We start from the raw sequence: 14,559 nt of genomic DNA on the forward strand, positions 1-14,559 counted from the left end.
TAATTTTTATTTAAAAAAACAATTTCTTCAATAGCTTCTAGGTCATGTGACCCTATGACCCCAAACTAGTACTAAAATAATAATAAATTAAGTTGTGATCATGAGAAAACAACTTTGTTATCTCGAGATCATGAGAAAATTAAGTCGAGATCACGAGAAAACAAAAGCAAAAAAATAATATCACATGGCCTCTCTGGGCTTCCATATGGTATACAGATATTCTGATAAAAAATGTTGTAAATAAACTTATTAAAAATTTTAAACATTTACAGAAAACAGAAAACATTTCTGAGGTGTAAAATGATGATCACGGAAATAAACGGTGACATGTGATGTAACCAGCTCCAATGCAGTGACTGTTATTAATGAATAATTATATTGTGTGTGTTTTATATAAAATATATAGAATTAATGATCATTTGTTGTCATCAGAATGTTTTCTATGGTGGGAAACGCCGCTGCACGGCATGTAGAATACAGCATTATTTACTCTGTTATAAATTATATCAAGTAATGCAGAAATACAACAAATGTTTGATAAATCTCACTTACAATTAATTGATTTACTATCTACTTATTTTATTATATTTTATTTGTTATATTTTTGGTTATATTTTGTACCCTTAAATTCTAGTATTTAGTTTTTTTTTGTTATATTTCTATTTAACTTTTTAATTTTATTTATTACTTTATTACCTGTGCTTGCGGATACTGCTGGAAGTTGTAAATTATAAAATCTATTTTTTGCTGACATTTCTCAGTAAATGAAGATAGAGCTTGTACAAATATTGAGCAAATGCAGATACCTGACTCAGAAACAGACAGTGAAGGAAGATAAAATAAATCTCTGTGTCCCTTTTGTGGAATGTGGCACTGCTCTGTGTTCAGATTGTGCAGCAGTGGGGGCTGGTGCTAAAAATGTTTTTTTTGTGTGTGTGTGTGTGTGTGGGGGGGGGTTAAATCATTAAAGCATGCATTAAAGCATGGGCTTATTATCAGTAATGAATGAAAGAAGGTAATCATTAAAACACACACACAACACACACACACACTGGAAAGTTGTCTAATCACAGGCCAGTGGCACTATTTGAAAAGAAACTTCCCTCTCCTTTCTTTCTGGCTTGCAAATTTCTCAATGAGCTTCTGGTCATTCATCTCAGTGACCAGTCTCTTTTCAATTGAGCGCATGGCCAATGCATTCAGCCTCTCCTGGGTCATGCTATTTCTCAGAAAAGTCTTATTTCTCTTATGAAAGATTATTTTTTGTAAAGATAGAACCGAATTTTCTTTCATCTCGACATATTGCGCTTGCTTCCACATTAATCAGTACCTGTCCGTTAACTGACCATCTGCTGACCGGTAATGAGACTCGTTGAGAATGGTCCAATCACATGAGGCCAAATATAGAAAAAAATGATTGATTCGCTAACAACAAAAGTGGGCGGGTCCAGGGAAAATTGAAACAAGCCATTCAGAGCTCAGCCTCAAGTCACGTGACTGTTAGTGGGTGTGTAGTGGTGTGTGTGTGTGAGAGAGAGAATTTCAGCTGCATATATACACTCAAATGTATAATTTGCACACATACACATTAATTTACTTGTAAACACAACACGTTTTGTAGTTAAATGCACGAAAGCGGCTTGTATATTTTATGTTTTTTAATTATTCACCTTTTTTGTTTGTTTGTTTGTTTGTTTCTAAGCAACCAATGTAGGTAGGAACTAAAGTTGTGAGTAGAGGTTTCCCGGGACCCCGGACACGAGAACGAGATCGGAGATTCTGCCGTAATATTTGTGTTTTTTTATGTGTTTAAAAATCTAGATACTGGACCTAATCGAGAAGTTTCTCTGCAACAGAAACACAAACTATTAAAATAAATAATCTGTTTTATAAGGCGGCGCTTTGATCTTTTTTTTTTTTAAAGGCAGCATTACATCATCACGTTGCTAGGATACCGACAAGCATTGACAGGCTAATCGTAGAAATTCTGTTAGTCTCGTGAAATAATGTATTATTATGGGTTCAGAACACGAGCTCTGTGATATTTACCTTCATGAAATAAACATTTACAAATAATATCTTTTTTAAATATATTTGATAAGTGTTCAGTGTTTTTTTTGCCGCCATATTGTTTGAGGCGGCCTGGCGCACAGGATTATGGGAAATGTAGAACATACATTCAGTAGCTATTGAAAACTCTCATCTTTTTAAAATTCACATTTTCAGGATTGTCACATGACTCAGTAAATCCCTCCAGCTGAATAAACACACTCTCTTTTTCTGTCCAGACAGCTTTATATTAATAGTTGACTTTAAACTATGGATCTTCTGTAGAGAGCTGCAGAGCGTACAGCTCACTGTGAACCAGCTCTCACTGTAGAAACAACTACATGGGAGAAATGATGATGATGAAGATTGACTGTGAACAGTGATGATGATGAGGGTGAGTGATGATGATGAAGGTTAGTGATGATGATGATGATGAAGGGGATATTGATGATGGAGGTGAGTGATGATGATGAAGGTGAGTGATGATGATGATGAAGGTGAGTGATGATGATGAAGGTTAGTGATGATGATGAAGGTGAGTGATGATGATGATGATGATGAAGGGGATATTGATGATGGAGGTGAGTGATGATGATGAAGGTGAGTGATGATGATGAAGGTTAGTGATGATGATGATGAAGGTGAGTGATGATGATGAAGGGGATATTGATGATGGAGGTGAGTGATGATGATGATGAAGGGGATATTGATGATGGAGGTGAGTGATGATGATGAAGGTGAGTGATGATGATGATAAAGGTGAGTGATGACGATAAAGGTTAGTGATGATGATGATGAAGGTGAGTGATGATGATGAAGGGGATATTGATGATGGAGGTGAGTGATGATGATGATGATGAAGGGGATATTGATGATGGAGGTGAGTGATGATGATGAAGGTGAGTGATGATGATGATGAAGGTGAGTGATGATGATGAAGGGGATATTGATGATGGAGGTGAGTGATGATGATGATGAAGGTGAGTGATGATGAAGGTGAGTGATGATGATGAAGGTGAATGATGATGATGATGAAGGTGAGTGATGATGATGAAGGTGAATGATGATGATGATGAAGGTGAGTGATAATAAATGTGAGTGATGATGATGAAGGTGAGTGATGATGATGAAGGTGAGAGATGATGATGAAGGTGATGTTAATGATGGAGGTGAGTGATGATGATGAAGGTTAGTGATGATGATGATGATGATGAAGGTGAGTGATGATGATGATGATAAAGGTGAGTGATGATGATGATGAAGGTGAGTGATGATGATGATGATGAAGGTGAGTGATGATGATGAAGGTGAGAGATGATGATGAAGGGGATGTTAATGATGGAGGTGAGTGATGATGATGATGAAGGTGAGTGATGATGATAAAGGTGAGTGATGATGATGATGTAGGTGAGTGATGATGATAAAGGTGAGAGATGATGAAGGGGATGTTAATGATGGAGGTGAGTGATGATGATGATGAAGGTGAGTGATGATGATGATGTAGGTGAGTGATGATGATGTAGGTGAGTGATGATGATGAAGGGGATGTTAATGATGAAGGTTAGTGATGATGATGATGATGAAGGTGAGTGATGATGATGATAAAGGTGAGTGATGATGATGATGATGAAGGTGAGTGATGATAAATGTGAATGATGATGATGAAGGTGAGTGATGATGATGAAGGTGAGAGATGATGATAAAGGTGAGTGATGATGATGATGTAGGTGAGTGATGATGATGAAGGTTAGTGATGATGATGATGGTGAGTGATGAAGGTGAGTGATGATGATGAAGGTTAGTGATGATGATGATGAAGGTGAGTGATGATGAAGGTGAGCGATGATGATGATGATGAAGGTGAGTGATGATGATGATGATGAAGGTGAGTGATGATGATGATGATGAAGGTGAGTGATGATGATGAAGGTGAGTGATGATGATGATGAAGGTGAGTGATGATGATGATAAAGGTGAATGATGATGATAAAGGTGAGTGATGATAAAGGTGAGTGATGATGATAAAGGTGAATGATGATGAAGGTGAGTGATGATGATGATGATAAAGGTGAATGATGATGAAGGTGAGTGATAATGATGATGATGATAAAGGTGAATGATGATGAAGGTGAGTGATAATGATGATGATGATAAAGGTGAATGATGATGAAGGTGAGTGATGATGATGATGATAAAGGTGAATGATGATGAAGGTGAGTGATGATGATGAAGGTGAGTGATGATGATGATGATGAAGGTGAGTGATGATGATGAAGGTGAGTGATGATGATGATGATGAAGGTGAATGATGATGGTGAGTGATGATGATGATGAAGGTGAATGATGATGAAGGTGAGTGATGATGATGATGAAGGTGAGCGATGATGATGATGATGATGAAGGTGAGTGATGATAAAGGTGAGTGATAATGATGATAAAGGTGAATGATGATGAAGGTGAGTGATAATGATGATAAAGGTGAGTGATAATGATGATAAAGGTGAATGATGATGAAGGTGAGTGATAATGATGATAAAGGTGAGTGATGATGAAGGTGAGCGATGATGATGATGATGAAGGTGAGTGATGATGATGATGAAGGTGAGTGATGATGAAGTTGAGTGATGATGATGAAGGTGAATGATGATGATGATGAAGGTGAGTGATGATGATGAAGGTGAGTGATGATGATGATGATGAAGGTGAGTGATGATGATAAAGGTGAGTGATAATGATGATAAAGGTGAATGATGATGAAGGTGAGTGATGATGATGATAAAGGTGAATGATGATGATAAAGGTGAATGATGATGATGAAGGTGAGTGATAATGATGATAAAGGTGAATGATGATGATGAAGGTGAATGATGATGATGAAGGTGAGTGATAATGATGATAAAGGTGAGTGATGATGATGGTGAGTGATGATGATGATAAAGGTGAGTGATGATGATAAAGGTGAATGATGATGATGAAGGTGAGTGATGATGATAAAGGTGAATGATGATGAAGGTGAGTGATAATGATGATAAAGGTGAATGATGATGATAAAGGTGAATGATGATGATGAAGGTGAGTGATGATGATAAAGGTGAATGATGATGAAGGTGAGTGATAATGATGATAAAGGTGAGTGATAATGATGATAAAGGTGAATGATGATGAAGGTGAGTGATAATGATGATGAAGGTGAGTGATGATGATGATGAAGGTGAGTGATAATGATGATAAAGGTGAATGATGATGATGAAGGTGAGTGATAATGATGATAAAGGTGAGTGATGATGATAAAGGTGAGTGATGATGAAGGTGAGTGATAATGATGATAAAGGTGAGTGATGATGATAAAGGTGAATGATGATGAAGGTGAGTGATAATGATGATGATGATAAAGGTGAGTGATGATGAAGGTGAGTGATAATGATGATAAAGGTGAGTGATGATGATGATAAAGGTGAGTGATGATGAAGGTGAGTGATGATGATGATAAAGGTGAGTGATGATGAAGGTGAGTGATAATGATGATAAAGGTGAGTGATGATGATAAAGGTGAGTGATGATGAAGGTGAGTGATGATGATAAAGGTGAATGATGATGAAGGTGAGTGATAATGATGATGATGATAAAGGTGAATGATGATGAAGGTGAGTGATAATGATGATGATGATAAAGGTGAGTGATAATGATGATAAAGGTGAATGATGATGAAGGTGAGTGATGATGATAAAGGTGAATGATGATGATGAAGGTGAGTGATGATGATAAAGGTGAGTGATGATGATGAAGGTGAGTGATGATGATGATGATGAAGGTGAGTGATGATGAAGGTGAGTGATAATGATGATAAAGGTGAATGATGATGAAGGTGAGTGATGATGATAAAGGTGAGTGATGATGATGATAAAGGTGAGTGATGATGAAGGTGAGTGATAATGATGATAAAGGTGAGTGATGATGATGAAGGTGAGTGATAATGATGATAAAGGTGAATGATGATGAAGGTGAGTGATAATGATAAAGGTGAATGATGATGATGAAGGTGAGTGATGATGATAAAGGTGAGTGATGATGATGAAGGTGAGTGATGATGATGATGAAGGTGAGTGATAATGATGATAAAGGTGAATGATGATGAAGGTGAGTGATAATGATGATAAAGGTGAATGATGATGAAGGTGAGTGATAATGATGATAAAGGTGAGTGATGATGATGATAAAGGTGAGTGATGATGAAGGTGAGTGATAATGATGATAAAGGTGAGTGATGATGATGAAGGTGAGTGATAATGATAAAGGTGAATGATGATGATGAAGGTGAGTGATGATGATAAAGGTGAGTGATGATGATGAAGGTGAGTGATGATGATGATGAAGGTGAGTGATGATGATGATGATGATGATGAAGGTGGGTGATGTTGAAGGTGAGTGATGATGATGAAGGTGAGTGATGTTGAAGGTGAGTGATGATGATGAAGATGATGAGGAAGGTGGGTGATGTTGAAGGTGAGTGATGATGATGAAGGTGAGTGATGTTGAAGGTGAGTGATGATGATGAAGGTGAGTGATGATGCAGGTGAGTAATGATGATGAAGATGATGAGGAAGGTGATGATGATGATGATGAGGAAGGTGATGATGATGATGATGAAGGTGAGTGATGATGATGAAGGTGAGTGATAATGATGATGAAGGTGAATGATGATGATAAAGGTGAGTGATGATGATGATGAAGGTGAGTGATGATGATAAAGGTGAGTGATGATGATGAAGGTGAGTGATGATGATGATGAAGGTGAGTGATGATGAAGGTGAGTGATAATGATGATAAAGGTGAGTGATGATGATGATAAAGGTGAGTGATGATGAAGGTGAGTGATAATGATGATAAAGGTGAGTGATGATGATGAAGGTGAGTGATAATGATAAAGGTGAATGATGATGATGAAGGTGAGTGATGATGATAAAGGTGAGTGATGATGATGAAGGTGAGTGATGATGATGATGAAGGTGAGTGATGATGATGATAAAGGTGAGTGATGATGAAGGTGAGTGATAATGATGATAAAGGTGAATGATGATGAAGGTGAGTGATAATGATGATAAAGGTGAGTGATGATGATGATAAAGGTGAGTGATGATGAAGGTGAGTGATAATGATGATAAAGGTGAGTGATGATGATGAAGGTGAGTGATAATGATAAAGGTGAATGATGATGATGAAGGTGAGTGATGATGATAAAGGTGAGTGATGATGAAGGTGAGTGATAATGATGATAAAGGTGAATGATGATGAAGGTGAGTGATAATGATGATAAAGGTGAGTGATGATGATGATAAAGGTGAGTGATGATGAAGGTGAGTGATGATGATAAAGGTGAGTGATGATGATGAAGGTGAGTGATAATGATAAAGGTGAATGATGATGATGAAGGTGAGTGATGATGATAAAGGTGAGTGATGATGATGAAGGTGAGTGATGATGATGATGAAGGTGAGTGATGATGATGATGATGATGAAGGTGGGTGATGTTGAAGGTGAGTGATGATGATGAAGGTGAGTGATGTTGAAGGTGAGTGATGATGATGCAGGTGAGTAATGATGATGAAGATGATGAGGAAGGTGATGATGATGATGATGAGGAAGGTGATGATGATGATGATGAAGGTGAGTGATGATGATGATAAAGGTGAGTGATGATGATGATGAAGGTGAGTGATGATGATAAAGGTGAGTGATGATGATGAAGGTGAGTGATGATGATGATGAAGGTGAGTGATGATGATGATGATGATGATGATGATGATGAAGGTGGGTGATGTTGAAGGTGAGTGATGATGATGAAGGTGAGTGATGTTGAAGGTGAGTGATGATGATGCAGGTGAGTAATGATGATGAAGATGATGAGGAAGGTGATGATGATGATGATGAGGAAGGTGATGATGATGATGAGGAAGGTGATGATGATGATGATGAAGGTGAGTGATAATGATGATAAAGGTGAGTGATGATGATGATAAAGGTGAGTGATGATGAAGGTGAGTGATGATGATAAAGGTGAGTGATGATGATGAAGGTGAGTGATGATGATAAAGGTGAGTGATGATGATGAAGGTGAGTGATAATGATGATAAAGGTGAGTGATGATGAAGGTGAGTGATGATGATAAAGGTGAGTGATGATGATGATAAAGGTGAGTGATGATGAAGGTGAGTGATAATGATGATAAAGGTGAGTGATGATGATGATAAAGGTGAGTGATGATGATGAAGGTGAGTGATAATGATGATAAAGGTGAATGATGATGAAGGTGAGTGATAATGATGATAAAGGTGAGTGATGATGATGATAAAGGTGAGTGATGATGAAGGTGAGTGATAATGATGATAAAGGTGAGTGATGATGATGATAAAGGTGAGTGATGATGAAGGTGAGTGATAATGATGATAAAGGTGAGTGATGATGATGAAGGTGAGTGATAATGATGATGAAGGTGAGTGATGATGATAAAGGTGAATGATGATGATGAAGGTGAGTGATGATGATAAAGGTGAGTGATGATGATGAAGGTGAGTGATGATGATGATGATGAAGGTGAGTGATGATGATGATGATGATGAAGGTGGGTGATGTTGAAGGTGAGTGATGATGATGAAGGTGAGTGATGTTGAAGGTTAGTGATGATGATGCAGGTGAGTAATGATGATGAAGATGATGAGGAAGGTGATGATGATGATGAGGAAGGTGATGATGATGATGATGAAGGTGAGTGATGATGATGAAGGTGAGTGTTGTGGTTGAAGTTGTTCTCCCGCTGTGTTAACCGTTCCACCTGAACACATGGAGCACAAACACGGCTCTTTAGCGAGTTTCAGAGTGCTGTATGTGTGTGTGTGTATGTGTATATGTGTGTATATATACGTGTGTGTGTGTTTGTATGTGTGTGTGTGTGTGTATATGTGTATATGTGTGTATATATATACGTGTGTGTGTGCGTGTTTGTATGTGTGTGTGTGTGTGGAATAATGACCTGTGAAGCTCAGTGTTCAGCTTGTTTGTGTTCTCAGCATGGTGTGGCCTGATCCAGAACCGCAGCTGCACAGCCTTCAGCGGCCTTCATTCATCTTCTCCATGGCGCTCCACTCCTTTATTAAGAAGCTCGCTCTCTTCTGGCTTTCACTTCACACACACACACACACACACACACACACACACACCTTGTAGTGAAAATAAAGGCAGCTTGTTAGCGGCCAAGTGAAACACTCCAGGCATTTCAGGCTGGTGTGTGGAGCTGCAGTGGTGATGATGTGCGTCCACCCTTAGGACGGGGTGAAGGACACCGTGGATCTAACTGCCCGGTAGAAACTGGTTAGAGAAGAAAAGTGGGTGTGGCTTTTTCTATACAGCACAATATGCATGCATTAATCCCATAATGGGATAACTGGAGCTAATGTGTGGGCATGGCTACATCTCTAATTAGTGATTAATGTCTCTGATCACTTGTCAGGATTATTAACAGCAAGAAAGCCGAGTTTAAATAACATTTACCTGCGATATCATGCGACTTCATGGGAGGAAATGAGAGCGTGTGTGTGTGTGAAACAATTCCATAATGGGAGTGACCTTCAAATGCCAACAGGAAAACGCCATCTGTGTAACATCTAACACGTAAAGAGAGCAGGATTGTGTTACATGATTACATACGTGTGTGTGCATGTGTGTGTGTGTGTGTGTGGAATCATCACTCAAATGTGTGATAAATGTTCGTGGCATCACCTCGATGGAAATTTAACCTCCGTTCCTCTCGTTTCTCACCTCGTCTCTCTGAGACTCTGAGTAATTACACCCCACACACACACACACATACACACACACACACGCAGAGGGATCTTGAACATGAGAATGGGGGTGGATTTCTGTCATCAGCGCCGACTCTCGCAGTAACACCCTCGTTTGTTTAACTTGTGGCTGAGAAGAGGCCTGAAAAATGGCGGCTTATATTGGACTCGTGATGGCCATGAGAGATGTTTGTTTTTTCAGACGCAAGCTGGTTAAGAGTGAACAGAAGTGTGTGTATGTGTGTGTGTGTGTGTGTATGTGGGGATTTGATATCAGCTGGAGTGTTCTTGCGGCTCCTCTGTGTGTTAAGTGTTATTTCTTTATCTGATTCCCTTATCAAAACCTTAAACCAGATCTCAGTGAGGTTAATATTCTGTGCTGAGCGAAAGCACAGGAGTGCGGAGATTTGTTCCTTCTCCTGTATTAGTTGGCACACGTGGTACACCTTTTGGTAGTTCTAAAGAGGTCCGAGGTCACGTCACGTCTCGGTTTTGACCCCCTCTGAACTGGATTAGCAGTGACAGCTCATTTTACTTGTTAGCCATTAGCTGGTGGGAGAGCCGCCAGAACCGCTACCTCGGTTTGTTATTTATTTATAATTCATTACAGAAGGCCAAATTCCAGCCTTCGTCACGTTCAGGAATCCGCCGCTGCTCCCTTTTTCTGCTGCACCTGGTCCTGATCTCATTGGAAGGAACTATAAATCGCCTTTTCACCATCTGCTTAAAAAATCTTTAATGATTTTATTATTTTTTTTCTCACTCTCGAACCAAACCAGTCTAATTTTCCTGTAACAGAGATGGTAACCACCAGCTCCAGCAGCCAGGAGGTCTTCTCTGTTTCTCCTGCTCCTGCCTGTTGCTTGATGACTTCTTAGTCCCCCCCATTTATTTTTTCCCCCCAAACTGTTACAACTCGTTTTCAATTAAACACAAATCTCAACCAAAAGCAAACAAGCAGCAGTCTCCCTCGTCATCTCCAGGTAGTCACTCACACGTTCTCCAATCACACCACCATCTCCTCCCGAGAACCTCTGAGGATTTCTCCCGAAAATCTGTTCTGTTTACTGAAGGACCAGATGAAGAATCAGACAGCTGAAATGCTGTAACGAATCCTCTCACTGAGTCACGTTGAGTCATGATTCATTCAGTGATTCATTCAGTGAGTGAGGTTCTTCTGCTACTTACAGAATGAGTTCTGATTCCTGTTCTGGTCTAAATCCCATCATCCTTCTGATCTTTATTCCTGTGGTTCTTGGACTTGTTCCTGCTTTAGAACTGGTTTTAGATTAGGTTTGGTGTTTGTTTGTGCTCTAGACATGGCTGTCATTATGATCCTGGTTCTAGTCTCCAAGTTTTTTTTCTTTCCGCTTTAGTGTTGGTTCCGGATCTGGTTCTGATCCATGTTCTAGATCTGACTGATGTACTGATTTTGGCTTTAGTTTTATTTTCTCCTTCTAGCTTCAGCTTTGCTCATCATGCCGGTGTTGCTCCTGGTTCTGCAGTTCCTCTGGTTCTCCATGGTGCGATCGGAGTTCTCACTCTGGACGTCTTTTACTTGTGGTTTGTTGTTTTTGTGGTTTTGGTTCTCGTTTTTGATGAGCACACTGAACGTCCTGTCAGTGGGTTCTGAGATCTCATCTGAAAGTCTAACTTATTTTTGTGGTTTCTTCTGGAAGCTTCTCGGTTTATCAGCCAGAGCTCTGATCAAACGGAATTTTATTTTCAGAAAAGACGAGCCGCTGCGGTTCCGTGGTGATGTGTGTTTTTTTTCCCCCCTTCACACCGTTGTCATGATTTTTAACATTTTAACACTAATTCTGTCGCACATTCTTCATAATCGCTCACATTCCCAGGATTTGCTTTTCCCGAGGAAACGTCAGGAGCGCTCGCGCGGCACTGAGGCCGTTATAAATCCCGCTCAGCTCTGGCTAATGGATGGTGCGGTTGACAGAAGCGGTTGCAGCGTGTCAAGGGCCTCGCTTATGATTAATGGCTAGTCATAACTGAGGGATGAAGAGCGTTAGCGATACGCTAGCAACATGCGTCTTATTTCTCTGTTGTTTCAGGAAAAGTGGCATCACGGGAATGTTTTTCGCTTCCCAGAGAGTTCCGTGTCCTTTCTGCCATCGAGCGTCAGATCGAATAAAGCTCATGTTACGCTCGCGCTTGCCGAAAGAAGACGGAGCCAGAGCGCTGCTCCACCTCACGGGTTCTTTTCAGAATAAACACCAACGCTAACTTTTTTCTCACGTTGTGTAATAAATCATCAGACCCTTTTAATGAACGTTTATTACGGTAGATTTGGATGTTTAGCCGTGATTCTGTCGGAGCTGTTGGCAGAAGCAAATGCTCTAGGATGGTTCTAGTTCGTTGGGTCTGGTTCTATATCTGAAAAATCGTTCTGGCTTCATGTCTAGTTTTGATGTTGCTTCTGGATCACCTGGTCTCATTCTGGTTCTTGCTCTAGAACTGGAACTTTTTTAAAAAAAATATTACTCCAGTTTTGTTTCTCACAGTGAATCTCTTTTTACTCTAGATCTGGTTCATGTTCTGGTTCTAAATCTTCATGTCATTATGGCTTTGTTTCCAGGCTTTCAGTCATGCTCTAAATCTGTCCGTCACTCCAGATTTTGTTTTTTGTCATCTTTTGTTCTGGTTCTCGTTGTTGCTCTTCCTCTAGATCTTAGCTCTCCCCATCTATCTCTTCCACTGGGATTCTGCCTCTTTTTTTCTACTTCATACCTGCTCTAGAATGTGGATTGGGTTTTTTTCTGGGCTGTGGTTCTTTTTTGGTTCTGTTCTGGCTTCTCCTCATTTCATTACTTTCTTGCTCTAGAACTCACCCATGTTCTCCTTTCTGTTATTTTTTTGCATTGGATCTCATTCTTGTTCTAGAACTCTAGAACAGTTGTTCTGGTTTTGGCTCTGGGTTTGATGTGCGTGTGTGTGTGTTTGTGTGTGTGTATGTGTGTGTGTGTGATTATTGCTGACCTCTGGCTAAAAGGTTAAATCTGGTTGGATCTGGTAGCTCATCAGCTCCTGTTGGCCCTTAAGGTCATAGCAGAAGTGTGTGTGTATGTGTGTGTGTGTGTGTGTATGTGTGTGTGTGAGATCATAGTAGAAACCAGGCAGAGAACATCATAATGGCCTGCTTTAATCAGAGTGCAAGAGTTGAGGTGGAGGTCAGGTCAGTTCTCTCTCACGTGTGTGTGTGTGTGTGTGTGTGTGAACCACACAATCGTGCTAAAGTACCACGGTTCACCTCGCAGAACCTCATTCCTACTTCTAAAGTCTGGGAGGTCTGTGCAATCTGGAAAAAAGAGAAGGTCAAGCCAAGAGGAACTGTGTGTGTTTTACAAAAATGTGTGTTTTATTCTTTTTACCTTCAGATGGATCGAGTTACAAATGTGTGTGTGTGTGTGTGTTTGAGTGTGTGTGTGTGTTTGAGTGTGTGTGTGTTTGAGTGTGTGTGTGTGCCCCTCCTTCACTCTCTTGTTCATGGGAACGTTTGCAAAAAATTCACAATCAACCTTAAAGCGAGCTAAAAATCATGTGAAGAGCAAAACCCAGTAAAACGGTGCTGTAGAAATTAGACACACTCACACACACACACACACACACTCACACACACACACACACACACACACACACTGTCTCTCTCACACACACACACACTCAGCCTGTTGTGTATCAGAGTGTTTAAGGTAGAGCAGTGTTGTGTCTTTATGAAGCTGCAGATCTTCAGCCCTGAGCTGCTTGTGGCCCATAAAGACCTGTGAAAGGGAACACACACTGTAGAACCCATTCTACTCCTGGTACTACTCCTGGTTCCACTCCAGGTTCTGCTCCAGGTTCAACCCCAGTTTCTGCTCTAGGTTCCACTCCAGGTTCTACTCCATGAATGTTGGTTTGTTCTTTAGGTTATATCGGGAGCTTCCTGAGTTTTAGTGGTTTTAGCTTTGATTTTGGTTCTAGTTTTCGTTCTTGTGGTTCTCTGTCATGTTCAGGTTCTTGCTCTTGGCTAGTTATTCTGCTTAAAGTTCTTGTTCTTATTCCCTTTTTGGTTCTGGGTCTAGTTCTCATTCCTAACCCTAGGCACATTCTGGTTCTTCATCTCGCTGGTTCTTCAGTTGCATGTTCCTAATCTCACTGTATGGACAGTTCTGTGCTCTAGATTTGGGCCTTAGTTCTGGTTTAGGCTCTTCTTCTGGTCCTGGTTCCCACTCTCCCACAGGTTCTGATTCCTTGTTTTTTGTTGGTCCTTGTTTTTGGTTCTGGTTCTTGCTCTTGTTCTAGGTTATTGGTTGTACTCTAGAATCTGGTCATTATTCTGGTTCAGGTTCTGTTCTAATTTTTTTTTGTGTGTCTGTTTTTGGTTCTGATTAGTTTGTTGTTTTTTTTATTTGCTTTCTCTTGTTCTGGTTGGGGTTTTGTTTTTTACTCTTGCTCTGGTCTTGGTTCTCCTTCTAGCACTGTCTGTCTGACTTGTTCCGGTTCTGTCTCTCTCACTTTTTGACGTTTTTTCTTGCTGTGGTTCCGTGTCTGGTTCTTGGGCGTGTTTGAGAGAAAGTGAGGTTACGTAGAGGGTTTATAGAACCTGGTAGCGTTTAGAGCGATGCTTTTCCCGAGACCCGGCGCTCTGCTCCGCTTGGAATGAAAGCGGCTTTGAAGC

This window comes from Hemibagrus wyckioides, linkage group LG03 (assembly GCF_019097595.1).
Source record: "Hemibagrus wyckioides isolate EC202008001 linkage group LG03, SWU_Hwy_1.0, whole genome shotgun sequence".
Classification (NCBI taxonomy): Eukaryota; Metazoa; Chordata; class Actinopteri; order Siluriformes; family Bagridae; genus Hemibagrus; species Hemibagrus wyckioides.